We start from the raw sequence: 9367 nt of genomic DNA, 5'->3' as shown, positions 1-9367 counted from the left end.
GAGTCGTTGAATTACTTACACACAACTTACCTCGGTGAAAAATATGGCAAATTTGCGATTTAGTCCACAATCTTGCCTTTCCCTCGGTCAAGGTCTATCCCTCGTCCCTCTTGATCTATAATAGTGCATTTAGCTTATTTAATACATCCATTATTCATTTTAGTCCAAAAATCATGATAAGGTAAAATTAAAATACTGGCCCTAAAAGTTTACAAAATTACAAAATTGCCCTTAGGCTCGTAAAACGAAAGGTACCCATTTTTCTCATTATTCAACCCTAGCCGAATCATTTTCCCTCTTATACGAGCCCATATTTAGAATCATTTTCCCTCTTATACGAACCCATATTTTTCATTCACACTTTTACACATAGTTTCTACAACTTTTACAATTAGGTCCTTTTTATCAATTTCACCAAAAACCACCTAGTAAAAGTTGTTTATCACACCTCAAGCCTCTATATTCTTCCATTAGACATCAAAGCACAAGCATGTCATTTATGGGTATGTTTTTGAACATGAACCCTAGCTCAAATTAAGGGAGAAATAGCTAAATCGAGCTACGTGGATTTCAAAAATATAAAGAACATTAAAAACGGGGTTAGAATGCACTTACTTTGAGCTTGAAAGATGAAAGAAACCCTAGCTATGGCTCCTTGTGAAATTCGGCCAAGGAGGATGAAAATGGACACAAATTTTGACTATTTTTCCCTTTTAATTCTTTTATTAACCAATAGACCAAAATGCCCTTCCATTATAACATTGATATTTTATCCCTCCTATGTCCATTTTTGTGCATAATGACATATAATGGTCTAACTACCAAATAAGACTTAAAATTTCAAATCTCATCACAATTAAGCCCTTTAATCAACTAGAACACATGTTTTTCACTTATTGCAATTTAGTCCTAATAACTTAATTGGACACCTTATCAGTAAAATTTCTCATCGATATTTTCACAGAAGTATGCATATATATCATGGACCCCGTACCATCCATAAAATAATTATTTTTATCTCAGATTTTTGGTCTCAAAACCACTATTCTAACTAGGCCCTAATTCGGGCTCCCATGTATCCTCCTCTATCCCATGCCTATGCCATAACACTTTTACTAACGCGATATTCTTGTTTCTCAACTATTTGACTTCCCGATTCAAAATTTGATCGGCTCTTCACCATAAGTCATGTCAGGTTGAATCTCAACTTCTGTCAGTGATATCACATTGAGGGATCTGATCTATAATGGCGCAACGTAGACACGTGGAATACGTCATGGATCTTTTCCAATTCCAGCGATAAAGCCAACTGATAAGCTATCGGTCCTATCCTTTCGGTGATCTCATAAGGTCCTATGGAACGAGGACTTAACTTGCCCTTCCTACTGAATCACAGAACCTTTTTCCATGGGGATATTTTCAAAAATACCTTATTACCCACTTGAAACTCAATTTCTTTTCTTTTCAAATTCGCATAAGACTTTTGTCTATTCGATGCTGCTCTTAAACAATCTTTAATTACGTTCACTTTGTCCTGGGTTTCCTTAACCAAGTCAACCCTGTACAATTTACTTTCCTTGAGCTCTGTCCAATACAAGGGAGTTTGACAGTTTCGGCCATACAACGCTTCATAGGATGCCATTTTTAAACACGTCTGAAAACTATTGTTATAGGCAAACTCAACCAAAGGTAAGTATTTTTCCCAACTACCTTGAAATTCTAGAACACAACATCTCAACATATCTTCCAAGGTTTGAATCACTCTCTCAGATTGGCCATCGATTTGTGGATGAAAAGCGATACTAAAGCTCAACCTCGTGCCCAAGGCTTATTGTAACCTTTTCCAAAATCGTGAGGTAAACCTCGGATCTCTATACCATATGATCGACAAGGGTATTCCATGAAGTCTCACAATTTCAGAAATATATAGCTCAACCAATTTATCAAGTGAGTAGTCAGTACATACTGGGATGAAATGAGCTGACTTCGTCAATCGATCAACAACGACCCACACCGCACCTTTCTTACTCAGTGTCAAAGGTAAGCCCGATACAAAATCCATGGTAATTCGATCCCATTTCCACTTGGGAACCATGATAGGCTATAGTACTTGGTGCTCAGCTTTTACTTGTGGACAAATTAGGAATCTCGCAACAAACTCATAAATATCTCTCTTCATACCGTCCCACCAATATATTTTCTTCAAGTCATTGTACATTTTAGTACTATCAGGGTGTACTGACAGATGACCATTATATGCCTCATTCAAAATCTTATGAATCTTCTTAGTGTCTTTAGGAACACAAATTCTATCTTGGAACATCAAGCAACCATCGAAATCAACCTGAAAATCAGATTCAGAACCTGACTCACACTAAGTTCTCTTGGCTTGCAATTCATTGTCGTTACTCTGAGCTTCACAAATTTCTTGAAAGAACATCGGCCTAGGAACTCTACTACGACAGCACCATCGTTTGATAAGGCTAATCGAGCATCCATGGCTCTCAAAGCAAACAAGGATTTTTTACTTAGGGCATCGGCGACAACATTCGCCTTTCCTAGATGATAGTCAATTATTAACTCATAATCTTTTATCAATTCTAACCATCTTTGTTGTCTAAGATTTAAATCCTTTTGGGTCATCATGTATTTCAAACTCTTGTGATCGGTGAATATTTAGCAAGTCTCACCATACAAATGGTGTCTCCAAATCATTAATGCAAACACAATGGCGGCTAGCTCTAAATCAAGTGTCGAGTAATTTTTCTCATGCAGTTTCTATTGTCTAGACGCATAGGTTATCACTCTGCCTTCCTGCATAAGCACACATCCCAAATCATTCAAGGATGCATTACTAAAGATCACGAACTCCTTTCCCGACTTAGGTTGAACTAACACTGGAGCTTCAGTGAACAACGCTTTCAGTTCCTTAAAACTCTGTTAGCACTTCTCTGTCCATTCGAATTTAACATCCTTTTGTAACAGTTTCACCATTGGAGTGGCAATCATCGAAAATCTTTTAACAAACTATCTGTAATAACCAACCAAGCTTAAAAAGCTTCTGACCCCTGTCACATTCTTCAGCGGTTTCCAGTCAACAATAGCTGAAATCTTACTCGAGTCAACTCTAATACCGTCTCCAAAAACAATATGTTCTAAAAAACCTGACTTCACGAAGCCAAAATTCACTTTTATTGAACTTGGCATACAACTGTTTGTCTCTCAAAGTCTGCAAAATAGTTTTCAAGTGCTCGGTATGCTCTACCTCATCTCTTGAATAAATCAAAACATCATCGATGAACACCAAAACAAATTTATTCAAATAAGGCCTAAATATTCTATTTATTAAATCCATAAACACGGCAGGAGCATTTGTTAACCCAAATGGCATAACGAGGTATTCGTAATGGCCATCCGATTCTTTAACCCGCAACTGATAGTAGCCGGACCTCAAGTCTATCTTTGAAAAAACTTTGGCTCCCTTCAATTGATCAAATAGATCATCAATCCTTGGTAAGGATACTTATTCTTTATTGTCACCTTGTTGAGCTATCGATAATCTATACATAGTCTCATTGAACCATCTTTCTTTTTCACAAATAACACAAGAGCACCCCAGGGTGAAAAGCTCGGTCTCGCGAAACCCTTATTAGTTAACTCTGGTAACTAAACCTTTAACTCTTTTAATTCTGTTGGGGCCATCCTATATGGGGCAATCAAAATAGGCACAGTACCAGGCGTCAAATCAATGCCAAACTCTACTTCCCTAATAGGAAGTAACCCTGGCAATTCTTTCAGAAACACATCCGGATATTCACATACTACCGGTACCGAATCAATCTTTAACTCAGATTCTTTAGTGTTCAACACAAAGGTGAGGTAAGCTTCGTACCCCTTTCTTATACATCTCTGAGCAGACATGGAAGAAATCACTATAGGCATGCCATTTAATTTATCTGGTTCAACCCGAAGAACATTACCATTCTCACATTTCAGTTAGATAAACTTTCTTCCACAATTCACTACCACATCATGAGTGGTTAACTGATTCATACTAAGAAGTACATCAAATTCATCAAATGGTAATAGCATAAGATTAGCCTGGAAATAGTGACCCTGTAACACCCCGAACCCGAGACCGACACCGGAGTCGAACACGAGGTGTTAACAGACTTTAAACCCCTTATAAAAAATATTTCCCAGACACTGCCAATCTGCGTACTAGTCGCTTTAAAAATCATATCTTGAGTTTCACAACTCGAAAATCAGTTTCGTGATTTTTCCCTGAAACTAGACTCATATGTCCATCTACATATTTTTTTCTAGAATTTTTGGTCGGGCCAATTAGTACAGTTTATTAGTCAAAATCTCCCATGTTACAGGGATCGACTACCCTGACCTTTGCGCATTACGACTTGGATATCTCCTTGTACAGGGCTCCAATACTGATGACGTTTCTTTCTATAGAAACTAGACTCAGATAGGAATCTATACATATATGGTATGACTCCTAATTATCTCTGGTTAATTTATAATGAATTTCCGAAGTCGGAACAGGGAATCCAGAAACCGTTCTGGCCCTGTCTCACGAGAACCTGAATATCTCTTAACATACTGTCCGTATGATTGTTTCGTTACTTTCCTATGAAAGTAGATTCATCAAGGTTTGTTTACATAATTTATTCACTATTTAATTCTATTCCTACTATTTTTAGTGATTTTCCAAATCTACATCACTGCTGCTGTCAGCATCTGCCTTTAAGGTAGACTTTACCTATTTCATGGTTTCCATGATTCAACTAGCCCTTTTTGCATAAATAGCACAATTTATGAAAGTGATTAACCATCCCCGTGGCCAATCCTTGTCAAGCATATCCACACCAAATGATTATAACATTATACTCAAACACATATAAGCCATTTTCGCATGGCTATCCAAAATTTATACAAGTCCAAAGGGTCCACGACCCACAACAAACGGGTAGTCCTATACATGCCATGTCGAAGTTCAACCAAAATTGTACCAAAAGGGGGGGCTTTGATAGTGTGGGCGACTTTGACTTCAAGATCCCGAGTCCGATAGCTGGAGAACCAAATCTATAAAACAGAGGAGCAATGAAACGGAGTAAGCAATTTATGCTTAGTAAGTTTTGAGCAAGGAATTCCAGCACAACAAAAGTATAGCATTCATATAGCTAAACGGATAATTTCATATGCACAAATTTACGATATCGTACTTGCTTCACATTATCAACCCTTATGTACATACACAAAAGATCAACTCAGCCAAAGGCCGGTAGCTCGTTTATCAACTGAGCGAATACTTATTTGTAAGGGCTCAACTAAATTCAAGCACATACGAAACATACCTCAATGTTGGGATGTTTCGAGAGTATTAACTGGAATTTTACAGCAAGTTCATTCATTCCCAAATCACGTACCTTCGGAATTTAACCGGATATAGCTCCTCGTTCAAATGCCTTCGGGACATAGCCCGGTTATAGTAATTCGCACAAATGCCTTCGGGCTTAGCCCGGAATTAGTATCTCGCACAAATGCCTTCGGGCTTAGCCCGGAAGTAGTATCTCGCACAAATGCCTTCGGGCTTAGCCCGGAATTAGTATCTCGCACAAATGCCTTCGGATCTTAGTCCGGATATTGTCACTTAGCACAAGCCTTCGGGACTTAGCCCGGACATCATTCAAATAACCATGCACATTTAACAATAAATCATGGCCCATTCGTATTTCATTTTCGTTAGCAAAACTCAAACACAAGACATTTATCATTCTTGCAAATTCGGCTCAATAGCCACACAAAGAGCATGATTTTAATTTGCTTAAAACATGATCTAATCACATCATAATTTAAGCTCTCTTACTCAAGAACTTACCTCGGGTGTTGTCGAACGATTCCGATAGCTATTCGACCACTTTTTCCTTCCCTTTATCGGATTTAGTTCCCCTTTGCTCTTGAGCTTAATTAAACAAATAAATTGATTTAATCATTTGAGCATCGAAAAGAGGAACACAAGGCACTTAGCCCATATTTATACATTAGACATTAAAGTCACATATGTACGGAATCATGAATCAAACTCAACATTTTAGCTAATTTTTCCCCCTTGGCCGAATATGCATGTCTATTTTGGGGCCGATTTCAACACTTAATACATTCTACAAGTATGGTCACTTGTATTGACTAAACACCCTTTTGTTTCAAGTTCAAAACTTGGCTAATACACACATATACACACTAGTAAAGCATCCTCTCCCTTTCCATCAATTTAACACATGCATTGCTCATTAACATGCAAAAGTTATATTCGGCCTTAGCACACAACTTGCTAGCCGATTCTTCTCCATTTAGCAACCAATGCACATATGTGCTCACTCAAAATGCTAAAAAGGAGGTTCAAGAATCATCAAACCACCATCACATGCATCATTAACAAGCTTCATATTTAGCATGCAATGGCATTAACACAAACTCCACCTAGGCCGAATCTTAACTCATCCTCATGCCTCATCACCACAACATCAAACATCAACCAAGAATGATGCATCCATGGCCGAGTGTCATTTCCATCACATAGCAAGATTTAGACCATGGGCTAGGTAGAACTCAAGCTAACAACTAAAACATGCATGCATCTCATGGAACATCATCAAACATACCTTAGCCTAGCTACATGCATGGCCGAACCTCTTCAACCTTTCTTCTTCCTTCCTCCTTAAAATTTTTGGCCAAGGATGAACCAAAGGATGAGCATTTTTTTTCTTTGTTTTTTTCTTTCTAGTTTCGGCTAAATGAAGATGAGAAAGGATGAACAAAAATTTTCTCCTTTCTTTTCTTTAGCTCACGGCAATGGGGGGGGGGAAAACAACTACACACATTTTTTTTTGTATTCATCATACTCCTTTTCATTATTTTATGCCCATGCCCCTTATTTTATTTTTTTCCTACATACCTCACTAGGCCAACATGTTCCCAACATGTTTCCACCCATAGCATGGCCAACCACTAGCTCAAATTTTGGGTAATTTGACATGCAAACCCATCATTTTCACAACATGCATTAATAGACCATTTTAAATTAGCCTATCATATTTTCACCATGTCTCATATCAATCCCTATTTAATAATTTCTCATGCAATTGGCAAAATTGGAGAATGAAACTTCCACATACTCATGTACACACATAATAAGCATAGAATATGGAAATCAATTATTTTTATGACTCGGTTTTGTGGTCCCGAAACCACTTCCCGACTAGGGTCAATTTTGGGCTGTCACAACTCTCCCCCACTTAAGAAATTTTCGTCCCCGAAAATCTTACCGGTAAATAGGTTTGGGTATCGTTCTTTCATCGAGCTCTCGGTTTCCCAAGTAGCTTCCTCGATCCCGTGTTTGAGCCATAACACCTTCACTAACGGAACCCTTTTGTTTCGCAACTCCTTCACTTCACGAGCTAGGATATGCATCGGCTCTTCTTCATAACTCATATCGGCTTGAATTTCAGCCTCTGATGGGCTAATTATGTGCGATGGATCAGATCGATAGCGTCGAAGCATCGAAACATGAAAGACGTCGTGAATCTTTTCAAGCTCAGGGGGCAAAATCAATCTATACGCAACCGGACCAACTCGTTCGGAGATTTCGTACGGCCCAATGAATCTCGGGCTCAACTTGCCCTTACGGGCAAACCTGAGTACCTTTTTCCAAGGCGAAACTTTAAGGAACACTTTATCTCCCACCTGATATTCAATGTCCTTTCGTTTCAAATCCGCATACGATTTTTGACGATCTGTGGCTGCTTTCAGACTTTCACGGATTACCTTTACCTTCTGTTCAGCATCCTTAATCAAATCAACTCCAAAAATTTTACTTTCACCGAGCTCGGTCCAAAACAACGGTGTACGGCATTTACGACCGTACAAAGCCTCGTAAGGTGCCATCTTAATACTTGATTGAAAACTATTATTGTAAGCGAATTCAATCAAAGGTAAATACCGTTCCCATGAACCACTGAACTCGAGGATGCAACATCTCAACATATCCTCAAGTATCTAAATTATCCGCTCAGATTGACCATCGGTTTGGGGATGAAAAGCAGTGCTAAAATGCAGCTTGGTACCCAAAGCTTCTTGCAATTTCCTCCAAAATCGCGAGGTGAATCTCGGATCTCTATCCGACACGATAGAAATAGGTACCCCGTGTAATCTCACAATCTGAGAAACGTACAATTCAACTAGTCTATCCAATGAAAAATCCATACACACGGGGATAAAGTGAGCCGACTTAGTCAGTCTATCAACAACAACCCAAATCGCATCCTTCTTACTTGTTGACAATGGCAGTCCGGACACAAAGTCCATTGTGACTCGATCCCATTTCCACTCGGGTATCATGATCGGCTGAAGTAATCCTGAAGGCACTTGATGTTCCGCTTTCACTTGTTGACATATTAAACATCTCGAAACAAAGTCGGAGATGTCTCGTTTCATACCATGCCACCAAAACCAACGTTTCAAATCGTTGTACATTTTCGTACTCCCCGGGTGACTTGACATTCGGCTACAATGGGCTTCGTTCAGAATCATCGAAATGAGTTCCGAACTCCTTGGAATACACAAACGACTTCTGAACCTCAAACAATCATCATCATCAATTTGAAACTCCGATTCCTTGTTCGGAGCACACTCAGCCCGTTTTGCAACCAATTCATCATCAACTTTCTGGGCTTCACGAATTTGATGAATCAATAATGGTTTGGCTTTTAATTCAGCTATTAACACATTGTCGGGTAGAACAGACAAGTGCATATTCATCGCTCGTAAAGCAAACAATGATTTCCGGCTTAAGGCGTCCGCAACCATATTAGCCTTTCCCGGGTGGTAATCAATGACAAGCTCGTAATCTTTCAACAACTCAAGCCAACGTCTTTGTCGCAGATTTAAGTCTCTTTGAGTCATCAAATTTTTGAGACTTTTGTGATCCGAAAATACATGGCACTTCTCACCAAATAAGTAATGTCGCCATATTTTTAAAGCAAATACGATGGCAGCTAGTTCAAGATCATGGGTCGGATAATTTTTCTCATGTGGCTTTAATTGTCTCGGCGCATAGGCCACCACTCGACCTTCTTGCATCAATACGCAACCCAACCCAAGTAGGGATGCGTCACTATAAATGACAAACTCTTTGCCTGATTCGGGTTGCACTAAAATTGGAGCTTCAGTCAAATAAGTTTTTAGTTGATCAAAACTTTTCTGACATTTCTCCGTCCATTCGAACTTAACATCCTTTTGAAGTAGCTTCGCCATTGGTGTGGCTATCATCGAGAAACCTTTGACAAATCGTCGG

Source organism: Gossypium hirsutum, chromosome A05 (assembly GCF_007990345.1).
Source record: "Gossypium hirsutum isolate 1008001.06 chromosome A05, Gossypium_hirsutum_v2.1, whole genome shotgun sequence".
NCBI lineage: Eukaryota > Viridiplantae > Streptophyta > Magnoliopsida > Malvales > Malvaceae > Gossypium > Gossypium hirsutum.
The sequence above is the reverse complement of the archived record's forward strand: the minus strand, read 5'-3'. Positions refer to the sequence as shown.